We start from the raw sequence: 26949 nt of genomic DNA, 5'->3' as shown, positions 1-26949 counted from the left end.
ATGTGACAAAACTTGCCTTTTAGAGATAACGAAATATCTTGCCAAGGAAAATTGATCATTCCTATTATACACAGCATGTAACTACAGCATAAACTCCTGCCCACTTTCAGTGCAAGGAAAAACCCATGTTTTTTCATGTCTTTTTCAGAAGAGAAATTAATTTGTATGGTATTTGGTTTATATTTTTCTACCTTTTGAATTGCAATTGCATGAATTGTTATGCTGGAGCAGAGCAGTAAATTAGCTGAAGTATATTATCTTCTCTCCCTCCAGCTATAGTCCAGGCCGGATGCCTTTCAGGAGAGTGAGGCTGCATGGCTGCAGAAATGCACATTTTCTACCTCTTAGCTCAGTGACTACACACAGACAGAAGCCTTTGCTTTATGTATGTACCAAGGCACAAGAATCTTGTAGTTTAGGTTAATACTACATTATTGCGGCAGAAGGACCAATATCTTGTTCCTGTGTTAAAAAAAAATAAATAATGCTGCACTTTTATCTTCATCTGAGGTTTGGAGAGGGGTATAATACAGTCTGATCTTGTATTTTTTTGTTGTTGTTCTTTTATTCTTTGTTCACTTTGGTATGGCTGAGTATGTCGAAAACCACTCATGGAACTGACATCTTTTCTCTTGCTATCACTTCTAGAAAAATTTCTAGTTACTCATAGTGGTAAATGGACTATTTGAATATTTATCTCTTCTGTCTACGCTCCTGCCTCCTTCATGTAAACGTATAGCTATATTTTTGCAAATATTAAGATCTCTTCTTGTGTCAATGTGTAAAAATATCAAATTTCCCCACCATCCTGCTATTAAAATTTGCCCCTGTGTGGATCCAGGAATGTCCTGCATTTTCTGGATTCTTCCTGTCACTGATCACGGTTTTGCTGACTATACCACTCTACTCTCTTGCAATGCTACACTTCCTGCCTTCACATATTCTGGTAGCTTTTCTCATCTTCCAGTCTTTTTCATTGATGCTTATGCTCTTTTACTAATCTTTATGCCCCTTCCTCAGCCTGCATCAGACCTCACTCCTTATTTCCATACTGGTCTGTATGTCCTCTGTGCTCATTCACAGCCTGGGGAAATGTGTCTTCTTATTTTCAATGTTCTTAAATATTATGATCACAATTACACATTTGGGGAAACTCTCCTGGTTTTATGTGTCAAGCACCTTTCCTCCTTTCTCGAAGAAACATGCAGCCCTGTCAGGCTCCCAACGTGGAGTTTTCTTCCTACTGGGAAGGACAACAAAACTCAGGAAAAACTAAAAACCCGTCAAAAGTTCCTCACAGAAACTCATTGCATACCACACTCAGACACTGTAAAACATGAACTTTTTACCTGAAATACTATTATTACATTCAGTAAAGAGCACAAAACCTTGATTGTTTCCCAAAAGTGTTTTTCATGTGTTGCCTGAAGTGTGTACATTGAACCTGACACTTCAGAGGGGGAAAAATATCCCATTTTGGGCACATGACCAGCTATACTGTGCTGAAAACATTAGGATATATTTCTTGTTACATTATTATTGATTATTACTTTGCAGTTCTCACTTGTAGCACCGTATATTCTAATTATAAACTAGATAGCTTGAAAGTATATGCTAATCACTCTTTAGGAAATTGAATTAATGGTTGAAAATGTAAATGACTACAAATCTGATAAAGTTTGACTGCTATGATGTTTTTCTCTGAAAAGTAAGCCTTTACTTTTTCTACATAAACACTTAACATTTTTAGTTATTTTACTACTTGTGACCAAATTATCTTCTGAATGCCCTATTTTCTAAGTGCAAAATTGATTTTCTACATGTATGCTACCATGATGCATGAGATCCTAGGCAGACAGGGTCTGAGCCAGTGACTTGAGAGACAATTAATGACTTCAGTTTCTGTATCATAATAGCTTGGTAAGTTTTGGAAACATTATTAATGAAAGACGGACCCATGCATGATTAGGGAATTGTGTTTCTGAATATTATAACTGCTTTACAGATTCACATATAAAATAATTAAAGAGCCCAAATATTTTTTTTCCAGAGATATTTTTTCTTGAAAGATGGATGGGTTTGCAGGACTACCTCTAAGAAATTATATTGTTGCTTAATTAAAGTATTTCTTTGGTTTCTGCTTTGATTTCTGCCCAAGCCATTAGTTCATTGATTCTACAATTTTAAATAATATAGAACATGAATACAGCATTGCAGTTTCTTATAGCATCTTCAGTGCCAGACTCTGTTACATCAAAAACGTGATGGTAATGTCGATGTGTCAAGGGGCTGTCAATGGCCCCAAGCAGAGACCTTATTTCTTGCTTGTCCTGAGGAAGCTGCCAATCTCATTCCTATTACCATGGGAAAAACTCTGTGATATCCTTTTGCTTATTGAATATGATAACCTAGTATTGGAGTCTAATAGATACATGTGCATACATGTACAAACATAAATATATTCATATAGATATATGTGTATGTCTATATACGGGTATATTGCTCTTTGTGCTGGAGCAGTAGGAATGTGAAATAGCCTGTGCTTCTGAAATGTTTCTTAGAAAATATCTTTGGATGAGCAATTGGGAAGAGCCAAACACCTCTCACACTTAAAGAAGAGCATGAAAAAGAGTACTTTGCCTACTGCAAAAGTGAATACAGTAGGCCTTTTCCCCCAGAGTCCTGGCTGTGATCAGTGGAACTGTGGGAGAGGGAAAGGCTGTTTAAGTGAGGGATTTGCAGGGCAGAGCCAGTCTTCAGACAAGCATGCAACTGTGGAGAAGCCACTATCTGCTACACATTTTGTCCTTCTCATTCCAGATCTTATACAATAACATAATTTTTTTTCCTTGGATCTCAAGAAATCCCTGTGGCAAGGTCTCCATAACCTTTAATTTGACCATGGCCACCTAATGAATTCTTTCCACTGAAGGGAAATATGCAGCAGAAACCAGTTGCCTGGACCTTTCTTCTGAGTTTTTATAAGAGCGAACTGGTCTGTCTTTAAGCAAGGAAGAGACCCTAGGAGTTACAAGTGAACTTTTGTTGAAGCATTTGCTTCACTAGGTCAAGAGCTTTTTCTGTAAAGATTGATTCATATTAGTTTGTATAAGGAAATTATCACATGGACAGCAAACCAACAGAAAGGAAAATGTGACAAAATCTCTAATTCTGGTACTGAACAGTTTAAAGTCTGGTTTTCATTTGCAGTTTCATTAACAGATCAGTAAAGAGACCAAAGAGAAATCCAATAAATGAATACATTAGAGAGAACATTGTGAATGCTATAGAGGACAGAGATGGCAGCCCCCCATAAACAACCAATATTAAAAAGTTTCCTTGCAATGCAAGTTATTATTGGGCTACTTAAATTGACTGCTTAAATGAGGCTAGAAAGGGTTTAGCTTTTTATTACCATTATGTATCAGACCAAGGAAAAGCTATGGAGGAAAGCTCCTGTTTGCTTTCCTCTGTTGGTGTGGTCTGTTGAGCTTTCTCTACCAAATTCACTGCTTTTGAAGGGGCCCTGGGCAGTACAAAACATTGTTTTTCATCTTTACAAGGGTTTTGAAGTTGTTAGAGGGCAGTGGAGTAATTTTATGGCCTGAAGAATAAGGGGAATTGGCTGAAGGATCAACGCTCTGTGGAGCTTTCTAAAGGAAAGACCTCGAACTACAAGGGCAGAATTCATTGTGCCTCGTGACCCTAATGAGCCTTGCATTCCCATTGCCAACCAAGGCTTATCAGAAAGAAGGTCTATTTGCTGTGTGTTAAAATGAAAGTGAGAGATTTCTACTGAAGGGATCCGTTCTGTTTTCCTAACAAATTGATTCTTTGTTTTGTCAAACCTTGAAGCAGGTCACAATCTCCTGATGATCTAAGACATGAGTCTCAAAATGGAATAATAGACTTTTGTTCTAACCCAGTCTTATGGAGAACAGTACATGAGCATCAGGCAGACGTGATGTGTCATGTTGCAGATCTGAGAGAGCTCAAAAAACCCCAGAACTGAAACCTGCCACATTTTACCTCTGCTGCTGGAGGGCTGGGTGGGGGAGGAGGAGGAGGCAGGGAGCCAGCAGAAGGAGTGTGTGGGCACCAGCCACTCACTGCCCGGCTGTCTTGTTGCCTTGAGAGCTGGGAGGGAGAAGTTATCATTTGAATCTGCCCTTTGTCCCAGACATATGGCACCAGGAAATCACTGACTTGAGAGAAGGTGCTCTCAGCTCCTACTTACATGTCTTACCCAGAAGGCTGCTGAGAAAAGCACACTCTGAGCTCTGCTGGATGGAATGAGACAGTAGGCACCTAAGTAGACACTTATTGCTAATCACCATTTGTACAGCCATAGTGACCTGTTACCTCTGAGTATCACATGCTTTTTGGTGTTATAAGTTCTGAGGGCTTCTCTAAGTAATACCAGTGAGCATTAGAATAAAAAACTCCACTTAAGACAAACTTCTGTTAAGTCAAATGTGGTTGCAGTTAGATCCAGGTAAATATTACAAATCTGAAATAGAAAGATTTTTTGCCTTTTTTTTTTCCTATGATATTTCAATTCAAAGCAACCAACTCTAGATTATTTCTTTAGAAATTTTTCTATGTAGGTTGCACATGTTGCTATTTAATAATCTGATGCCTAGGCATTGGATGTTGGAAAAGATGACTACTTTTTCTGTGGTCCTGGCTGTTACAAACCCTGTATTGGGCTCAGTCTTAGCCCAGTTTGTGCTGAGGTACTGAATTTAAGCACTTGATATCAAAATTTTATCTTTAAGTACATTTCAGCATTATGCTCAAGGCTAACTTTTATTCAGTGTAAGTATTTTATACATGCCTATGTAAGGAAAAAAGCTTTGGAATCTTTAAAAATAAAATTTAAGATACCTAGAGGAATTTAAAATTATAACCCTCCTCCCCTCCTCATTTTATATATGTGCATATATATATATAAGTATTTTGACATGACTAATTTTGTAAAGAAAGAATAGAAAGATTTGATAGAGTAATTTTAGATTGTTCCTGTGTGCTAAAATGGGCTGCCTTTGCTAAGATGCAATGATTTTGTTATGTTCCTTTTTTTCTAGATAAGAGTAAAAATTTAGCTAGTTTTCTCCCAGTAAAATTTCCAGAAATTCACCCTTCAATATTTTCTTCTCAGAAGTCCCAACAGATATTTTAAAGCCCATGTGAAAGGTAAGATTATGACTCATAAAGACTGACTGACAATTTTTTATTTCCAGATTCTAGCCTGAATCTACGTTCTGTATGTGTATGTAGAAGGGAGATATTAAGTACAAGTTAAGAGTTTCTTAAGTGTATCAGGCTTTACAGTAAATATGCCAATTCAGGTTATTGAAATTTTTCAGCTTGGAACACTTGCAGTTCCAATTGTAATAAAAAATACTCACAATAAATAGCAAGATGCAGCAACGTGCAACATACTTCAAAGGTAACAAGCTTTGAGGCACCATGCCAAAAGATCAAGGATGAGTGGGTTTTCTGAGTGTGAATTATTGTGAATTAATTCATGCTGTGATATAGAATGCAGAACTGGTAAGATTATTAGGTGAATGAGCTTTAAATATTGCCAGATCAAATACTGAGTTGATAATGCAGAAAGGTAGATTGAAGTTTCTACTCCCTTTGAATTTACAGGAAAAGCAGAGGACAAATTAGCTGTACCAACAGTGAAGTTGTTGTGTGATCTTTTTGTGTCTAGATTTGCATGTTTTAACAGGAGATGAGTTTAGGTTAAACCCTCAGGCTGTAGACATTGCTGGAGGGCAGAAACTTTGGAAGTTGAATATATGTTCAATAGTTTAACATTGTTAAGATGAAAAAATGATAGTCTTTCAGCAATACTTGTAAAGAGAAAATGTTGACCGTTGACAGCTGTCACAGAAGCTTAAATTTAGTCACATATAAAGGAATCTGACCTATCTTTAAGTATTCCATTTGAGTTTTGGCTCAAGAGTTTGTAAGCCTTCTTGATGCCCGAGTTTTGTGAGTTTTGAGAATGGAAACATAAGCAAGTGGTATCAAGCCCATGAATACGGTTACATCTTCTGTTTACTCTGATGAAGCAGATTCGAGCTGTTGTCCTGCCTGCTTTCAGCAGGAAAGGAGAAAGTCAGTAATGGTGTCCCACCTAAACAGAGAAAACATCCACTTAGTGCATATTGTCTGCTTAGATGGCATATTTTATTTGTGTTTGGACATAAAAGCCTAGTTCCTTAAAGATATTTATGAAACTCATTTCTGGACAGATACCTAATTTCTCAGGAAATTAAGTACCGGTCTTTAAGAATTTATGGTGTTCATCATCTAAGTGCTAAAAAATGCTGAAATATTAGTGAAAAAAAAGCTGTCTAACATTTTTCTCCTCTATAAAAGCTCTGAAACTTTTTAACTGCAGCTTTTCCATTGTGGAGATAATTTCTGAGGTACGTTATAGAAGAACTTTAAAATCATGGTTCTTAGAGAGGTGAGTAAAAGTAATTTTTGACTGAAAAGATCCTTGTCCTGTAGCTGATCATGCTGGTAAGATTTTGTCCACATTTCTTTATACTGATATTTTTCATGGAAACATCCTACTAGGGATCTCTCTCTCTTCCCAATGCAACTGGCAGAAAATAGACCACTGTGAAAGGCAATATGTAGGATCACTGATGAAGACAAATATTTCTCAGGTCTCAAATGTCCTTGCCAAACTGAATGGCTTTGACCAGAGTTTTGCATGCTCACAGAGCTGAGGCATCTCTCTTCAGTTGAATTTAAACTTTTACATGTGTAGAATAAATGGATAAATGAATGAATATTTTTTATTGTCTCATTCACCTTCCCATTATCTTTTTAAGATAGAGTTTAAGAGACTGGCAGAAGTATTTGTCTTCTCTGCCTTTTCAGAGGGTTTGTGTTTGCCAGAAAAAACAGAATCTGACATTTTACCAATGTAACTGAGGGAGAAAATGGCAAAATTAAAACAAAACTAGGTTCACTCAGGGGCTACACTGATACTCGAGGGCAAAGAAAAGAAGTATTCAACACGAACTTGAAGTATATAAAATAATAAACCTGAGATCCTTAGCAAAGGCTTCTGGCACTTATAGAGTATAAGTAGTGAAGATTAATAAATGTGATTAAATTGAGCCAGATTTTGCTATAGGACACTGAAGGGCTCAGAAACTTTCCACTGTCCCCTCGTCCCCTACAAAATTTAATTGTAGGAGCTAAAACAGCTGCATTGCTTCATTAACTAGAACACGAATACAGTTAATAGACCACTGATCAGGGCACTTCTAGGGAAGCCTAGTGAGGCCGGATGTTTAGACCTCATAATCCAATTGTTAGTCTGGAGAAAGTGATAAAATTTTAGGAGTGATTTAGGTAAAGAAATCATAGTTTTCTTGTGAAAAATGTTGCCTACAGAGACTTCTACTCACAGTTCTGAGAAAGCTCTGCTGTCTTATCTTAGAGAGACTTTTTTTTCCTTGTTTCACTTGGTATTATTGTCCATAAAAGGGATACCATGAAAGTGGTATACCTATATCTTAATGGTTGAAAGCACTATTCAAAACACTTTCATGTAATATCTCTGTTCCTTTTTTTCTCACTAATAAAGAACAGGTAGCAGAACGAGTAAAGCAGCCTCTGTAACATTACTGAGTACCTTTTGGGAATACTAATAAACAAATGATGCTCTGAAGAAGCAGAGGAGAAAGAAATATAGTGTCTGCCTTTTAAATAGAGAAAAGAAGAAGACTTGAAAAATTAAGTCCAGCTGGCCTCATATCAATACTGGGAGAGATACTGAAACAATTTACTAAGCAGTCAATTTATAATTACTTAGGGATGATAAGGAGAAACCAATAAGGATTTATCAGGAAAAAGAATGTCAAGGCAATCTAATTATTTTTTTGACAAGGTAGCTCTCCTTGTAAATAAAGGGATGGAGTACATATGATATATATGTTAGTCTTGCATTTTGAGTCATCCTTATACAATTTTCTCACAAGCAAATTAAAGGAAAATAGCTTAAATGAAAGTATTACAAAGTGGCTGAAAGTCAGTGTTTGGAAAAAGGTGTGAGTAGCTACTGCTAAAATGGGTAGTTGGTAAATCCACTCTGGTCAGTGCTTTGGATGAGTGTCCAGACTGTCACAACATCTCCAATGTCCTGAGAATGAGGGAGATTGTAGGTGCTTGCTAAGGCATGGTGGATATTGAAATTTACTGTGAAAAATTGGAAGAATGATCTGAAATGAGTGTCAACAAATATTTGTGTGAAGCAGTGTTTCCAGGGAGGGACAATCACACAGAAACACGGAGAAGGGAGTAACTGGCTAGACAGCAGAGCTGCAGAGAAGGGGGCGAGGATGATTATGGACTACAGACCAAGGATGACTCAAGAGCACAATGTCTGTTTTTGAACAGCCTCTTCATTCCGTGGTGAATTGAAAGAAATGCTGTGTGCCAGGCAGAGGTAGGAGTTCCATCCTACTTGGTGCTTTGGGTTCTGAGCTGGGAACTCGACCCAGCTTTGGGCACCACTTTTTCAGAGAGTTGCAGACAAACTGGCGAGTGTCCAGAGGAGAGGAAAAGGAATGATAAGCGGTTTAGAAAACATGACCTGTGAGGAAAGATTGAAGGAATTGGATTTGTTTAGTCTACAAGAGAAGGGCCTGAGAGGGACATGATAACAGCCTTCAAGTATGTAAAAGGTTGTTTTAAAGTAGACAGTGATCAATTATTCCCCAAGTCCACTGACAGAAAAAAATGATTGCTTTAATTTGAAATGAAGAAGTTTTATGTCAGATATTGGACAAGTCCCACAAAAATAAAAATCCTTTTACCACAGTGAGGATAACTAAGTACTTGAACAAGGCACTGAGGAAGTTTCAAGAGTTTTTAAAGAATTCATTAATAAAATAAGTAAGGGTCAGAGAAAAATGCAGGTATTTTCAAAGTAGGGATTCACTAGGTAAAGTACTAGGGTTCATTTTATGTCCTATATTCTCTGATTCTTAAAAAATAATCTGCTCTGCAAAAGTTATCTAAGCTTCAGCAATGCAAGAACTAATGTGCTTCCTTATTTATGCTAGGGTAATTTACTTTACTTGCATGTCTGAATTTGTCTTCTGGTTTTGTTTCTGAAAGACAAGGGTACAGTGGTTCAAAATAATTTAAAGTACTTACTTAAAAAGCCCCAAAAAACACAAAAAATCAACTCTATGCTATAAGAGATAAAACTTTAAATGCCTCATTTGCTTAGCTTTACAAAAACTTGAGATAAAAATGGCAGTAATGGCTTGCTACACACAAAGGCCATCAGTGACCTAGTGGGTGTGCTTGTTTTCCAGACAGAAGTAACATATTTTTCTGTTTCTGATATACTTGTAACTGTGGAATTTTCCCTATAGAACACCAAATATTAAAGCATCACTATCACCATCTGACCTTGCCAGCACATTAACAAGGAAGATATCAGTGAAGGTGTGGTAAACCTAGACTGTGAATTACAGAGGCTGATAGGCAGGCATTCCCTTCTCCTGAATCTGCTTTGAGAGTGCTAACTTCCATAAAAGAAATAACAGGACAGGTGAGAAAACACAGCATCTGAAACCACCAGAGGAAGATATGCCAGAGCCAAGTGCCAAAGGCCTATGGCCGAGCTCTTGCCATGTGCTCAGGAGATATAAAAACAAGGTGTCTAATTCTCTTCTGTTGTTTTTTTCACCATCCAGTGCAGTTATTTATGATTTTTTTTCAGCAAAGGTTAGCTAAGGGAAAGGAGATACTTATTTGTTACTGGTTAATACCTACAGATGGAACTCAAAAGGACTTCCTGGGTCACAGAACCCAGCCCCATTACTGCAAATTTTCAGTCCACCTGCCCTAAAACTAACCACCAATAGCGCTAAGAAGCTCAGCCAAGTGCATGTCTAGCATTTCAAGCTGGGACTGCAAGTCAAAAGCAGGGAAGGAATTGATAGATGAAGGTTTCTCATTTCTAGGTTGTTGCATTAAACCGATTAATCTATTGGGAGGAAGTAAGTTAGAGGGGTAAGGAAAGCATTCCAATAAACAACAAATAAGAGGTATGAGAAGTTTTGTTTATAGCTAAGAGTTGTCTGTCATCATTTGGTATCAATCCATTTGTATGTTTAATTACATGTTTGTGCTCGAAGTTGCAGTTAAGACCGGGTAAAATTTCCGTTAAAAATTCTTTTCATATATGTCTGTATTAATTTTACATCTGATGTGGATAGACTCCTCTATTATTTACCTTCTTTCACACTTTACCTGCCTAAAATACTGTATCACTACTTCCTTTCCCCCTGAGGATCATAGAACCCCCAGAAAATATAGCACATATATAGTGTATATCTGACAGAAGAGTCAGTAATCAAAAGTGGTTTCCAGGCTTGAACAAGCACAAGGCATTGCTCCTTTCCATGTCCTCCCAATAATCTACTTTTGTCCTGTCTATGAGAAATCAGCCATTTACAAATAGTAAGCTGGACAGTGTTACAGTTTATCCTGAGCAAAGGAGCACAAAAATGTTGCATGCTCCATTCAGCCTTAAACTTTGCCTTTTTTAATCTACAAGCTCCACAAAAGCTGTTCTTTTACCTAGCTTATTAGCAAGTATTGCAAAAATGCTAGACACAACACTGCTGGAGACCTGGCTTTTCAGTGATATCTAAATCACTGCACATATCCACCAGATCCTGAAAGAACCCCTGATACCTCACTGGAGTCCATGTCTGGGTGGACTTTCAGCTCTCACCTTTCTTTTTCACCTGCTTGAAACTCCTCCTTGAAACTCCTCACATATTTCAACTGTTTTCATTGTTTTTTTCTTGGTCACTGTCTTTGGGCCACCTTTCTCTACATGTCTTTATCCATATTTTTCATTTTTTGTGTCCCTAGAGTGTACTTAACTCCCAGTTTAGTTGGCTATTCCTTCCCTCCATATGGACTGCAAACTACTTTCTTTTGTAAAGAGACAGCACCACATCCCACAGCAGGATCTGCTAGAGCTCATCAAATGGCACAGTAAGGGTTTAGGCATCAGGGTTATTCATCACATTTTCCTCTTACATACTTTTTGACATAATGCCCTTCTCTCCAAGTAGTCATGCCCAAAAGGTCTTCAAGTATCCGAGATACTATAGCTGTGTTCATGCTGATAAACCTGTCATGGACAGGGACTGTCCTCTTGTCCACAGAATGTGGTACTGTGCCTCCTCTGAGCATGTGGTTCCTCAGTGGATCTAAGCTATAACTGTTACTTTAAGTGATTTTTCTTCAGATATGTTCAGCAAGGTGAGGACTCTCTTTCTACCAGTAAGAACCAAGGTTTCATAGGGTGAAAATTGTGGGGTTACCTTGCATGCCTTGGTGCAAAGGTGTGGAGAGATCTTTGAATGCATAAAGCCTGTGGAGGCAGTAGCAGAGGGCAGCACAGGCTCTAATCTCGCCCACATTACTTGCTGGGAAGTGCTCCCTACCATAAGTGCTCTCCCATCAGTCGTGTCTGGGCATTATTACTGAAAAGTGGTAGTTGGCACAGGCAGCTCAGTGATCAAGTTCACTCCCTGGCCTTGATTTATTTAGTGATATAGATATAGTCTATGTTTTGAACATGCTGTACAGACCATTATCTGTTTTATTTTTACTCTTATGTACTAAGGCAACGTGTAACATATCAGACACTAACATTTTTTAGAATTTTTTCAACCACAAGATTTTTTTTTTATGACAATAATAGCAATAATTAAGAAACGAGTGCCAAAATCTAGCTTGTGTTTTGCATGTTATAGCTCTTCTCCAAATCAGGCAAATGTCATGTGCTAGGAAATAAGAAGCAAAGGGTGGCAAAGTTCAGGGACAGTAACTTGCTTTGAGCCGGAGACCTTTCTAGACATGTTTATTATCATTTTGTTCTGATTCAAATGCAGGTTTAACAGCAAAATAAAAAGCTGTCTTGTTTAAAGGAAGAAGTAACTCATTTTATGTACAAGAACCGCAAACAGCTGCTTCCATATGTTGCTAGTATCAGGAAAAATTCTTTGTTAAATGGCATCTTTAAGATTAAACTCTGTGCTGAAAATAAACACAACAAAAACGTGAGATGATTGAGGAGAACAGTGACCCACTCCAGGAGAAAATACACTTTGTTTCAGCTGGTGATGAATCTGCATGACCCAGACAGAGAGTTCCAACATTGACTATCACTGTATTCTGCAGTATTTTGACATGTAATATAAATGTCTGTGATAAGGGATAAAAGGCACATTGGGCCATCTGTGCTAGTTTTTAAACCTGCTTGTCCAACTTTGGGATGTTGTAACCTTTTTATTATTTGCTAAAAGTGAATTTTTAACATAGTTTGGACCTAATTCTGCTTTCTGTAGTATCTCTATTAGAAAATGCTTTAAGTGCAGCCCTCTGTTAGCCAGATTGAAACACAGTTCACAAAGGTGTCATAGTGCTCTCTTTGAAGTCAAAGGGAGACGCATCTGCCTTGAATGAGAGCAGGATCAAATCACCTTAATGATTTAAGCAAATGGTTGATTAATCAGACAGTGCCAAGGAAGCCAAGTATGGTTCGAGACCTTCTGTAAAGGAGACAAAGCTCTGGCTTCAGTTTTAATGATGAGGTCTTTTCCTTCATAATGGCTAGAGTGTGAATCTCCTCCTGTCATTCTCATGCCCCCAGATTTGCTTTTAGTCTTGCAGATATTTCTTCTCTAGTAACTCCACAGAGAGCAGTGAGATTTGCATGTGCAATTAGGGCTGTCTAGTTCTCGCAGTCTGCTCCTGTAACCTCTGATCACCTGCTCCTTGCTATACTTTCATACTATCACCTCTTTATGAGTTTTTTGCACTACTTCAAAGGATTTTGTAACACAGTCTAAAGAACCATATATATTTGGTAATGTGCTATCACTTTTTGATTGAAAAATAACTTTTATGTGCTCATCTTTTACATGGTGAAAATTTTGCTTCAAAACTGCTGCTTGAAGATTAATTGAAGAATGTGTGAAAGACTAGGGTGGATATGCTTGTCCAGAAACATACACATGCCAGTTAGATAAGCTTTGTGATTTCTTTTCCATACATTTTCAAAAGAGAATTAAATTTGCATTTGCATTATTGGTTTGCAATAGTTTCATGATATATAGATTTTTTTTTTTAACTTTAGTAGGCATATATTTACTTTTTATTATGGATGGATGGAAAATCTTGAAAAGATGAGCCACCTACTGACAGTGTAGAGAGCCTGAAATAGTAGCTCCGAGGCATTTGAGTTCCCATTTCAGCATCACACTGACTGCAGCACCCTTCTCAGCATAACAAGCTGGACGGCTTATCCAGCTCCCTCCCAACCCTGCATTTCCATTGATCTGGATTTCAGAAATAACTACAGTCCCAGGATGTTGCAGGGTTGTGGGAAACCCCTTCCTGGGTGTGTTAAAGGCACCACTCTGCAGCCATTTAGCCTTCACTACAGCATTCTGTCGTCTTTAAGATGATCACAGGCAATGTATATATTGCTGCAGGTTATAGCATCTGTCTTGTCTGTTTTGCGAGATTTTTCTTCTTAATCATGCTGCTCTTGCTGTGTTGCATATCTGTGCAATCAGATGCACGTCCATTACAGTGCTGCCATCTGAACCGAAATACACATTTCAGGCTTGTGTGTATCCAGGCAAATTGGGCAAAGGAGAACCCAAATGTTAGCAACCATTGCTTTCTGTGTCTCCTGTGGGAGATTTATCTGGATATACAGTTTTATGCTGGTTTAAACAGGGAAGTGACATTTAGAAAAAATCCACTTTGGGGTATGTTTTTGAAAGAACTTAAATGCATGTTATGATTAACTTGCCAAAGCTACTAGGAGTAAACACATCCTTAATGTAGACTAGGACGTCTTCACATAAAACTCTTTCCCACATCCCACTCCCTCCCCTTCACCTCCCAAGCTTCATCCTAGCCTGAGGCAGTAAAATCCGAAGGGTGGGGGTTTCCTTAAGCACATTGTGTATGAGAGTATGTGACTTATCATCTCTGTGCCTCATTTACAGTGAGACTTAGCAGCTGCCTCGCAACCATGTGATACATTGAGCTTTGTATAATAGTTCACTTGAAGGTCTTTGCACAGTTCAGGCATGTCAGCTGAGTACCTTCAAGCAGTGCAGGGACTTGTAATTAGAGTGGCCCGAGGCTGCTTTCCTTTCTGAGGGGCTTTGTCTCCCCGTGGATCCCAGTGGCATTCCGTACCCAGAGGCTCACCATCGCAGTGCACCAGCCTGGGCTCAGCGGGCGGCAGGGGGATCCGAGGTATGTCAGGAACTGAGAACAGGAATGAGAGTTCAAGCCCAGACAAAGGTCTTGTTAGTCATCTGAGCACAAAGCATGCAGCACCTTGCCTCTCTGCTGGGTCCCGCAGCAGGTAAAGAAAGAACCGCCCTGTGCTTTACTTCAGAGAGTTATGCTCCAGTCCCTTTCCAAAATAAACAATCCACTGTGTTTATCTGTAATGACTTTTGCCACTTTGAGCAAGTTGGCTGATGCAGACATTCTTGGGAGGATGTCAAAGGAAGAAGCACACTGTTTTCCAAGCTGGCCTTTTAAATGACTGCGTCACTTCTGCAACACTGAAAGCTTTATATCCTGCCTGCAAGTTCCCATTCATTTTCCCTGAGCATTTTTGGAAGCACAGGCTGAGCAATTTGGAAGGGATAAACCTGAACTTCCTATTTGTGTCACTCCATTTCTGTTATCCACTAAGACAGAGGAGGAAAAATATGAAGGAAAAGAATGAAATAGATTTTTATATGGAAGAAAAACTTTCGGCCACTCAAATTTGCAAAGGCATGTTAAATATCTTAACAAAGGAGGATATCAAACAGCATATCGGCAAAGCATTGCTAAACCAGCCGCTCTAGGAAACGGAAAATATATTTTTACTTCCTAAAAGGGTTACTTTTGAGGGTTGGGTTGGGAGGAATAGTTCCTCGCAACTTTAAGCTAGCTACCCTTTTCATCTGGTACTCTCCTGCATTGGTTCTGTAGAAATTATAAATCAATGTATAAAAAATGTCAGATCTGACTGAGTGTAGGAAAGCATGTTTACCTGCTCTTGTACCTCTGTCTCATGGCTCACTGAACAAGAAATGTGTCTAGTGCCCACACTCACTGCTACATGAGAATTTTTTTTCCTGTGCAGAGCTGCAGAGAATCACCACAATCTGGGCACAGCAGTTCTCCCTCCCTGCCTCCTCCTACGCCCACTTTGTGCTGCACCTGGCTGTACCCTTCCATCACCTTTGGGAGGGCAAAATGCGACACATGCTCACCAAAGTGACTGAGGGGACACACAGGTGACCCTTCCCATTAAAACAAATCTGAACTGTCACTTTTTATGAATGAAGAAATAGATTCCCTGTCAGTACTGCAGGGAGGCACATGTCTCTGCTTCCTTGGAAAAGCAGGGCTTAAGGCACCACACGCCCATAGCCACACAGCATATAGCCCTTGTGGCTATATTTATTCCTCTAAAAACAAAAGATGGCCATGGATCATCCTCTGGCCCCCAGCCTGCTCAGGGTCAGCTCTCCTCAGGGCAGGAGGGTCTGGTGAACTACAGCTTTACTAGTAAATGAGATGTTTGGATTAAAAATAGCTGGATTGGCGAAACTACTGTGTTATGAGGCTGGTCCCTGTCCCTGCCCACCAGAACAGTCAGACATTTACCAGAGATGGTCCAGAGGTCATCATGGTCCTGAGACCATTCCCAGTAGGCCAGCTGGGCACAGCCCCCCTCTTCTAGTGGGATGGGGGTGCTCTTCCTTGCCAGCTGGCCTCAGAGCCAGAGACCAGTCCCAGGCATGCTTAATTACCAGTATGAGTAGCTGGGCTTTGCACCCCTGCAAGAAACCTTGGGTATCCTCTGGGCTGTGGGGTATCTCTGTGACCCCAAGACATAATCACCATGTCAGTCTTGGCTATTCAGTTCAAAGTATTGGAAATAGCTGAGGGCTATGTTGCAAGAAGTGTTTTTATAGCACAGATTGAATGTGTGTGCTGCATACACAGAGGTGTGCCAGGAGGACATGGGAGGTGCTTTGAGGAACAGTGTCTTCTGGGGTAGCAGAAGATGGAGGGAGACAAATGTGATACCACCTTATCCACAGTGCCCTTTGGAAGTGGTCCCTGGGGGGAACTAACCCCTTACTTCCTCAGGCACGTTCACTACAGTGTGCTGACTCCTTTGCTGCACCAGTCTGCTGCTCCCACTGCTTTTTCTGATGTTGCTGCTGCCACCCTGCCCTGCCTCTGCCACCACCTCCAGTGAGTCAGGCAGCAGCAGACACACAGACACACTCCAGACACACAGACACACTCCAGACACACAGGGCTCCCCTCAGCTTTCTGCTGTGGGAGCTCAGGCCGTGGGCTTGCTGGGCAATACAAACCTGACATCAGGGTTATGTTGCTGGCACTCTTGAGTTACAGCTGGGTTTGCTTCCAGCCCTAAGCTCCTTGCAGTTGTGGGTGAATTGCCTGCTAGAATAAAGCTGGATAATTTAGCACTGATTTTTGAGTGTCTATGCTGTGTTTTTGTCATGGCAGTCTAAACAGACATGAGAAACATTCAGCAAGCTTGCTTGGGTTTTTCTTCTGCCTCTTGAAAAGCAGACTAGAAAGAGCTCAAACCACTGGGACTGTTTATCTAGATTTTGGGTTTGGACGCTGTAGGTCACTCATGCTAATATCATTATTTATACCCTCCAAACTCCAAAAATACTCAGTTGAATAGATTTTGGCCTGGTAGATCCCTTCTATATGCAATAGTAGGGAAGCTGATTTATTAATTTCTATGTCTGTCCCGGGTTTGTAACAAAAAGTTTTGACTTCAGGCCTTGGATTCTCTCTAGTATTTTGAAATAGGTATCTCCTTTTATTAACTTGAATGTTCTGAAGCTTACCTAATTACCTATGACATAAGAATATTGTCACTTGGCCAGTTTTCCTCTAAGAGATAATATTTTATGATATTCTACATATGCATTGCTGAATTGCTTCTTGTTTTGAACTGCTCTTTGAAATAAGCACTTTATCAAACTCATCACAGAATTAAACTTGCGGATTCCCAGGCACAGGGCTCATTCAGCAAGCTTGTATCCAGCTCACATTATTTTAACACTGAACATGTCTGTGGTGGTACTCTGACTGGTGTCAGTGACAAAATCCCATTGATTTAAAGGAAAGTAGGATGGAGCCCAAATTGCTAATTCTGTTGGCTTTCTTGTTGGACTAAAGTTTAATCCTGCAGCACTGAAGACTGTTTCATTTCCTATGGCTCGACTTTATCTGTTCATCTCAGTACCCCAAGTTTACATGACTCCCTTTTTCATCCCATCAACAAAGAATTATGCTGAATTACAGCTTTGTTACTAAAGAGGAATTGTGTCTTTGAGGTATATTTTTCACGAGGCATTTTGGCCAAGTGGATGAGGTATTAATATGAGAAACTATAAACAAATCTTGGTTTTCTAAACTGCGGATGGAGTGATTGGCTTAATTTGTTTCTATACACTGCCATCTTGAAAACTAAACTGAAGCATCCAAATTAAACAGGAGATGTAAATATTAGCCAGATGTTCCCTGGTGTCAGAACTCTTTTTTGTTGGTTTTTTTTTTTTTTTTTTTTTTTTTTTCTTCTGTTAAATGGGTATGCTTTTTTACATCTAACATAATGACCTATGTTTTAGATTTTGGTCTTGGCCTAATGGCTTTTTATCATATGATTATGATATCATCTAATCATGTAAGCGTCATGAGATGCTGTTCAGCTTTGCTGAAGCACATGAGTGTCAAACTGCTTAGTTTAGGCTGAACCATTTGCCTGACTGTCTTAATGTGGGGAGTGAATGTGCTGTTAATTTAGGAAATGCCAGCTGAGGCTGAGGCTTTAGCAAGCCAAGCAAAACAGAGCAGTGACCACAGATTGAAACATTACAGAGTTCCTTAATGGTTCTGTCAAAAAGAAATATAACCTTTTTTTTTTTTTTTTCTTACAGAAGTTGCAATATTCTTCTGGTGCAAGTAGCAACCAGTAGGGTTTTAGCATTGATAAACACGGATGGAAGACAGGCACTTGACTTAGCTTTTGGTTAATGCTTTTTCCTGAAGACATTTGTTTGAATTTGATGATAGTGAAGCTTTTGGTTCCATTCCTCACATTTAATATTACAAGGCAAATGACTTCAGATACCAGTAAATCAGGATTTAGCAGATACAAATGGAAGATTTTCAATATAATTAAAATTGTAACACTGACTTTATAAATTTAATGCAAATGGGGAAAGCAAAATGACAGTTCCTTACTGTTTTTCTTTTTCCTTGATAGCCTTGCTCAGAAATATGGTCTTCCTAGGTTTCCATTAGTGCAGGTCTAGATTTGTGAGATACAGAGGAGCCTCAAGAGCCTTGAATCTGCTGCTAAGCACCTCCATGAATTTGGCCATAGAGCTTGAACTGTTTGGGGTTCTGCTGAGAGGATTTTCTGCAACAATTCTTACAGTAAGAGCCCTTTATTCCTGAGTGGCATGTCTGAAAGAACTCTTTTGCTTTAGTGTTGTTTTTTTTTACTGATCTCTTCAAAATCTTGCTGAACTCAGCTAGGACAAGAAATAGGTTTGAGGTGTCTGCTTAGCACCCCAAGGACTTTGATGGGTGAAAGAGAGAAATCTTAATAAATAGAACTACTATTATTATTCTTTATCTATCCAAAGCTTTGTTAGAGAAAAGAGGCTTGCCTGTGAACTCTCCTCTGCAGAAATTCTCATCACTTAGGCCATTTAAAAATAGACTGGACTAAGCACTGGGGAGCACACTGCAGAGGGCAAGCCTGCACTGTCAGCGAGAGGGACTAGATGACTTTCCCATATCTGTGCTATTTTGTTGTACTGAGGTAATGTGTTACCACTGTGTCCTCTAAGGCAACAAAAACGAATAAATTAATCTCAAATGCACATCTGCCCTGAGATTTCCACCACAGTCAAGCATCTGGAAATGACCAACTAAGAATATTGCTATTAGTGAATTGCAAGATATCCTTCACAGTAAGGAACATCAGTGCTTGAAAGCAAGGCTTTGAAGGTCCTTCCAGCTTATGGGAAAGCATTTTCCAAATCATCCTTGTGAAAATGATGTAAATGGTCTCCTTTCGAATCCTCTGACAAAAGGTGTGAATTGCCTCCAGTGACACTGCCTCCATCCATCTTGCCAATATATGAAGTACACAGCTGTGTGAAACAAAGGAGGTGGATGCCACATCCACTCCCGGAAGGTTCTCATTACATTGCAGTATCGGGCTTTATTTTGGTTTATTTCTTTATTGCCTGGAGTATGTGAAAGAAATTAGGCTGTATTTCTTGTAAAGCATGTATCTGTGGAAACAAGTGCACCAGAAGGAATGGATCAAAATCTAAAGAAGCCTTTTATTTCAGTTACTAAAGACACTTTATATTCTGTAAAGCATGTTTTATAGCACTTAAAATAAGCAGAGGGAGCCTTTAAAATCGTTGTGTTTGTTTGGCCTCATACATTAGGCAAAAGGTCATCACTGGGTTTGAATTTTGAGAGAGGCCCTGTACAGCTGACTGAAAAGATGGGATTTCATAGTGTTAAATTAACCATTCTGAACAATCCCAAACATGCAAACCACCACAGATGAATTAGCAAGATGTGCAGGTGCCACAGATGAGTAACTTGTTATAGTTCTCACCACCTTCCCTCTCCTCCCTCAGAATCTCTTTGTTTCATGTATAAAATGATGTTTTAAAAATCCCAGTAACTGGGCCCATCTCTTCATAAGCCCAGCAAGGTTTGTACTCTGTTACTGGGGATTATTAATTCAAAGCTCCCAGTTCCTCAGTAGTCTTAAGGAAAAGCACCACCAGTCACTGGCAGATCAGAAATATGTTCAATTAATATTTAATCTTTATGTTGCCTGCCTAATGTTTTCTGAGATAATATGTTGCAAGTTCTAGACCTGTAGTTCCCAAAAACCCAAAATACAGCCTCCCTGTTCTTGCTCTGGTCTTGTTAAAAAAATTACACTGGGAAGAAAATACTTAATTTCACCCTGCATATAGAAACAGAATGTTGTTTTCCATTTAATATTTTGCAATGTCTATGCAACATAATTATTTTCATCAAATGCTTTGGTATTTTAGTAATTTGAACTGTAGTGACAGGACAAGGAGTAATGGGTTCAAAGTGAAAGAGAGAAATTTTGATTAAGTACACACAAGAATTTCTTTATTGTGAGGGTGATGAGGCACTGGGACAGGTTGTCCAGAGAAGTTGTGGACCCCCTATTTCAGGCAGTGTTCAAGGACAAGTTGGATGGAGCTTTGAGCAATCTGGTCTGGTGGGAAATGTCCCTGCCAGTGACAGGTAGGTTATACTTATATATATATGATCTTTAAGACTCCTTCCAACACAAAACATTCTATTATACTATAATTCTATAAAAATATTTTAAGAATCTCCTTGTGATTAAAGTGTGACAAAACTGTCCCTTTAACTGCCTCTCAAGTTTACCATTATTTCTGCAATATTAATTTTTAAAATGATAGCAGTTCTATTACCTCAGGTTTGCAATCACAGCAGCTGTATTATCCATGTTTCACTTAAGTGTTATTAGTCACAAAATACTGATATCACCAAAGCCCTGTGATAAATGGAATTCTCTTAAAGTAACACTAGTTTTACATTGAAGCATTTACAAGTCAAAGATAAAACACTGTGAAAAAATAAAAAACCAAACCAAAAACCAAATAACAAACCAACCAGACTCCCCCCCTCCCTGCAAAATACAAAAATCTGCCCCAAAGAGCCATACAAACACCCTAATATACGAAGAATGAAGATCTTGCAAGAAAAATTGCATAGCTGCAAGATGGAACTAAGACTGACCTTCATCACAATGACATAAAACTTGAGCCTATCACGTTGTGTGACTTCACAACTGCCCGGAGTGGAAGATGTAAAACAGTCTCCCCTACATATCTCCCCAGAGTGCACTGCAGCTGAACTAAGTAATGTCTCGACTATTTTCTGAACCTGTCCAAGATAGGAGTTGAAATCCTTCCAGGTCCAAAAAGCTGTAACCACTTCAATCAAGGTTTTTGTGCTCCCCTAGCAGCACCTTTTCCATGGACTCAGAGCAGTTCTAGGGATGAATGTTGCAAAGGGGACAAAGGCCATAAGAAGGACTGTAAATTCTTGACTTACCCACATCTTCTATTTTTAACATGCTGGACAAACAGTGTGAATTACCTGCTGGCTTTATTCTAGCTGTAAGTCTACATTGCTGCCCAATGCTGCAGCCCAGGGTTTGGGGACTAGATTTCAGAGGTTTCTAAGGATTTTGGGGGCAATGTCCTGGAAAGACCTTTCAAACAGGTAGTGAAGAGAAAAGACTATAATGTTGCTAAAAGAAGAGTTTTTCATGTTTAGAGAAAACAAAATTCAGAATTTAAAAGTGCATGTTTGTAAGTGGGTGATCTACCGGTAATCCCAAGGGGATGTGTGATTTCTGTGTGCTGTATGATTGTTTTGTACCATATTTACACTGGCTGGGAAGGAATTCCCATTTCCATTTCTCCCTTGATGTATATCTTGGCCTCTACATTGTTTACTTATTTTCATTCTTTTGAAGCATTTAGTCACTGGCCATGGCTAGAGACAGGTGAATGGATGCACTAATAGCAGACTCCAGGTGCTTGCATGGCTTCTGGTCCTCACACAGCATCAAACCCACCTGTCATTTTGGCATCAAAATCCATTGCCTTCTTTCCCGAGGTTGTACTGGCAGAGAATTTTCAATGTTTATATTTTTTTTCTTCTGCAGGATTTAACCCCACAAATCACCTGTTGTGACAAAGACTATGGATGATGGCAATACCTTTAGTTGACCTCTTCATTTTCTTGTCATGTTAATCATCATGACCCCTAGTCTTTTTCTGTTGGCCCTAAGTTTGCTGCAGAGTTATAAGGACTATTCAGAATGGATCAAAATACAGAAAGGCCTTTAGTTTACCTGCAGTGTCTGAAACCACATCATATTTTGCCACTACAAAATCTGTACAAGAAATCCCTATAATTACTCAACATCACTCCTAGAATCTGATTCCTGGTATCCTCATAACAAGTAAAAACCTGTTCTATTTTTAATAAAGGTGTCTTAACTGTGTTTGAAAAACAAACAAAGAAACAAAAAATAGAGAATATAGACTAGTCAAATAAGGCAGAATTAATGTATTTGTTATTACTACTGCTTTGGCTGTCTTACAAAAATATAACAAAGACCACTGACCTTAACAAAGACAACAGAAATTCAGTATGAGAAACAGAAAATATTTTGTCACTTTTTGCAAGGTAAAAGTCATTAGAATCTTGCCCCTGCTGTACAATATTAACTGTAGGCTCCTAATATGCTCCACCTGGAACTGCAATAAACTGTGCCCATCTTAGTGACCGGAGGCTGCATATTCCTCTTTAGAAACTGGGAAGAGTACATGTAATTGTCTCACAGAAGGGCATACACAGGGTCAGAAAGTTTACACATACATTTGCCAAATTTATGAATATTCCTGCAGCAAGGCCACAAAAAAATTCGCAGGGCTTCCAGATGCCATTTGACTACACAGACACAAACTTGCACTTCCTATGATTTAAACCAATAATTACTTCAAGGATATGTTTATCAGCAAGAGTTAGTCACAAAGTTTTTGTGAGTTTATGTCTCAGTAGATGCTAAGTAACATTTAGAGAATTACTATGGTAAATTGCCATTAGGATTTTACCAAAAAATACCACAAAGACCTTAAAAAGCATGTACAAATAGGCACAAGCATGTGCACACAGTAAAAATTTCATGTTGCAAGACAGAAGTGGGCAGTTTTAATTTATGATAACTGAAGGAATCTGAGATTACTACTGACAGGACTTCCTTTTTTCATAAGATCACAGTAGTATAGAGGTGACATATTGCTTCACGGAGAACTATAAAGTGCAGGTCTGTCTTGTGCAGTGGTTTGCAGATGGAAAAATGTAGGAGTAAGGCAAGGAGCTGCAGACAAATCTTAATGTCTGCACAAGGTTCCAGGCCTTAAGGTTTCGGAAGTCTATTTTTAAACTTGGTTTCTTTGAAAAACTGAGACCTGGGACTAATGCTTGTCATTATGGTATAATGATCTATCTTCTTGCCAGAGTATTTGGGGATTACATTTCGCAGAGAAGCAGAGCTATCCGCCAGAGATTGTTCTTCATGTTCGTATCTGTTTTCCCTCTTTCCTAGTAAAGTCTATAGCCTTCCATAGTTCCTAAGGCATTAAAACTGTGCAAATATCTTCTCTTCCAGATTTCAACATGCCTGTCTCTGCCCAAGCTGACTGTTTCTGGCAGCCCGCTCAGGGATCTTGATGAGTAAGAAGCCAGCATCCTTGGTCCCAGGTCCTTGCTGGGCAGCTTGCTTAAGTCTGCCCAAATCGTCTGGGTATCAGCAAAGATAATTGAAAGACTGAGCTAATACAACCAACTTTAAGAGAAAACAATAGGAAAAAAAAAGGAAAAATGCCCCTGTTCGAGGATACTTGACTAGATACCATTCCACAAACAATGCCACCACCAAAGACCTCTCAGCAAAGGAAATAAATCTTCACTGCCCTGATTCCATGCTCAGCCTCCAATTTCACCTAGTTCTAGATAGGGAGGAGGTATTAGTGCATTAGTATTCAATATGTTTGTATATGCAATTGTATGCTATGCAATCAGAAGGTTGTGTGGCTTCTGAGACAGGTGACAGTCCTCCAAACTCTCTGGAGCAGAGACCCAAAGAGCTCTGTGAATGACAAAAGACCTCTGTGGGTAGCATATGATCTACGTATTGTGTGTGTGATATGGCAAATGCATGAGCTGCCTACTGGCTACGAAAATACTTGGAAAATTTTTCACATATGGGGGCTTGAGCATATGATTGCTCCATAACATGATAAGTTACACATGTCTAGGCACTGAACAATTTTGATCGTGATACTCAGGTGCATATTACCCCTGAGTTCTCAAATCCTTTCCATGAGGTGATGCATTCCTCCAGTCCCAAAGAGCTCTCCACTGTGAATCAAATACCTCAATGTGATGAAGACTATTTTCCATGGGTTTATTTATAGAAAGGAATTCTTGTATCACATGTTTTATCTATCTATTATACAGTCTGACTGAGAATGATGCTTCATGTATAAGACAAGTAGATCCACCAGTCAATGCTTATTATTCCCTTACAGCAGAGATGCAGACAAATGTACTTCATAACTGTGACTGCAAACCACTTGAAAGTAGGATTTGAAACAGTCAGGAGAAGTAATGTAACAGAATACAAATGAGAGAAGCAGATTGAAAAGCACAACCAATATGTCCTTCCCATCTTGGCATTTTTAGGGTCCCAAATACAAATTTCTTTGGTTTTATTCTCTCCCTTGTTTGACATACAAAGGCTTGCAGCAGTAAAAGGGAAGCTAGGGAGAAAGAAATTGTATGTAGATAAGGAGAAGACTTCTGTATGACAGAAGCACTGCAGACTTGATTTACTCCTTATCTGCTGGGAAATAAAATGAACAGGAGGATGCACGCTAAATTTGAAACAGGGATCAGACTCCTTCCAATTTACAAGAACTGTTCCAGATTAAATGGTCTGTTCAGACTTGGAGATTACTTTGGATGGAAATAACTAGATAAGCACTCTTGCTATTTTTTAAAATACTCTTACTGCATTGGTTTCAGAACTCGGAAAGAAAACCGAAACTGTGTGTAAAATACCCCTCAAAATAGCTTAACAAGTGAAATGAAGTGGATTTAGAGGCGATACAAAGTGATCACAAACTACAATTAAAAAAACTGCTGGGAAGATAAAGTATTAGTTTTTTCTTGGTTTTTTAAGACCTTGTTTTAACAATATGCCTCATAGTCTGCCCACATTTAGGCACACAATTTAAGTAAATTGGGTCTAAATGAAATGGCTGGCAACAAACAGCAAACTGTGTTTTCAGAAATACATGAACAGTTTTTTAATATGGTTATTGTTAGTCACGGCAGAGTAGCTCACTGTACTTCTCAGTCTCCTCAGTTTGTTCTGCATCATGATTTGATTCTGCAAAAGTCATTGGGCTCCTCTACCTGCTTGCCTAAAGAAGCAGTTCACATATATCTTCATGCTCTGAGTTTTGCTCTTGTTCAGTGGAAGGCTGAAAACTCAACATAACTGCAATTTCACACAGTGTTAGTACAAAACTTTATGGGACTGGGACTAAATCTACACTCTGCAGTCAATTGTGGCCACATTAGGGCCATTATCAGCTCAGGCAGTTACTGAAAATACTAAAATAAAGTTTCACACTACTTGTCCTGCTGATGTGTTTACCAGGCCATATTATCTCCTCCGCATGAATCCAGATATTGAGGATGCTATTACAAGGTCATAAAGAAGGAAAACCAAGAGAACAAGAACTATCTCCTTCCCCACTATCCCGCCCTCCCCCTATCTGTCCCCCTCTGATCTTTAGTGACCTTCTTTTAGACGGGGTGTAAAACCAAATTTAGTTCTCAGTTACGCTGATGTGTATCTGATTAAACCCACTGCCATCATGAGAGATATTCTGGTTTTACACTGTTATAGGAGATAGTAAGTTTTGGCAAGCACCTTTATGTAGCACAGTGTAAACAGCTTGCTCTCGTGCAAACAAATTACAAAATTGTGTACAGAGTAAGAGAATCTCTGCTTTTAAGCTGTCGTTCTCAAGAAGAGGAATTAAGTCATCCGACTTGGATATGTGTAATCCTCTTGAATTCTTCAAATTTACAACTTTTTATTGCTATGTAAACTTGACTTTCCTTGTAGAGATGCTGTTTTCTAATTCCTTCTTGAGGATATAATTTTAAAAGATCATACTGTATCTAGTCATCTTCACCATCTGATGCAATTTAAGGAAAAGAAAAAAGACCATTAAATATAGTTAACACAGCTTGGCTCTGTCTTCTTGTTACTCCCCTACAGGCAATGGAAAAGGAGCCCAGAAAACAATTTGTTTATTATAAGCAGGTCAGTCCTCGGGGGGATTCATGGAATCACGCAGTGGGAGAGGACAATCATGGCACTGAAATGGTGGGTAATTTTATTTGTTCCACTTGATGGTCACAGTGGCATCATGCTGGCCAATTACTCTTGAGTCAGCAGGTTTCAGAGGTTAAGACCCCCTTGTGGGTTGCAGCACTGCAGGCAAAGTATTCAGGCCAGATTGAAACCGTTTCAACAGCAGAGACGCCAGCCGCCTTCTCCCTTGGAGTTCTCCTTTTTCAACTGTGTACGAGACATACATGTGATAAAATAGGCATGTCTCTAGCATCGAGACAGCTTAATTATTGAGAGTGGAAAAAATGCCAGCTTCAGATAAAGAAAGGAAGAAAATCAGCCAGAGAGACAGGCTATGCTGAGGAGGCATGAAGCGAACAAATATTGCAAACTTTGACACCAGGTTCCAAAGGAAAGATTGTGTCTGGGAATAATCCTCATGCCAATAGCCTACTAGTGTTTCAAGGCTGCTCAATCTTTAACAATTTCATCACATTTTTCTCCAGTGGAAATGTTTCAAGCTACTTCTTCAGTGATCTGTAATTCTAAGGGGAAAAACAGCAGCAAAGCATTTGCTTTACCAGTAGAACCTGCCACAAGTGATTGGGCAGAGGCGGATATGAAAACCAAGAGAGCAGAAATAATGTGTGTGAGGGAATTGGGCAGGAGAGTTGTCCAGGACAGGCTGAAATTGTTCCATTAGGCTTAGATGAAATTCATTTAGTGACTCACGT

The 26949-nt window shown here is 39.2% G+C and overlaps 1 long non-coding RNA gene across 3 annotated transcripts in view; it reads left to right on the top strand.

Annotated features, from left to right (window-relative positions):
- LOC134549043 (uncharacterized) overlaps positions 1 to 26949 on the top strand; it is a 60629-nt gene that overhangs the window by 18892 nt on the left and 14788 nt on the right. For all 3 annotated transcript variants that reach the window (XR_010079985.1, XR_010079986.1, XR_010079984.1), the window contains 2 exons: positions 23453 to 23517; positions 26141 to 26248. This is a non-coding gene — a long non-coding RNA (uncharacterized LOC134549043). The remainder of the gene's footprint in view (positions 1 to 23452; positions 23518 to 26140; positions 26249 to 26949) is intronic.

Source organism: Prinia subflava, chromosome 1 (assembly GCF_021018805.1).
Source record: "Prinia subflava isolate CZ2003 ecotype Zambia chromosome 1, Cam_Psub_1.2, whole genome shotgun sequence".
Classification (NCBI taxonomy): domain Eukaryota; kingdom Metazoa; phylum Chordata; class Aves; order Passeriformes; family Cisticolidae; genus Prinia; species Prinia subflava.
Note: the sequence above shows the minus strand (reverse complement) of the source record. Positions and strands in the feature narration are given on the sequence as shown.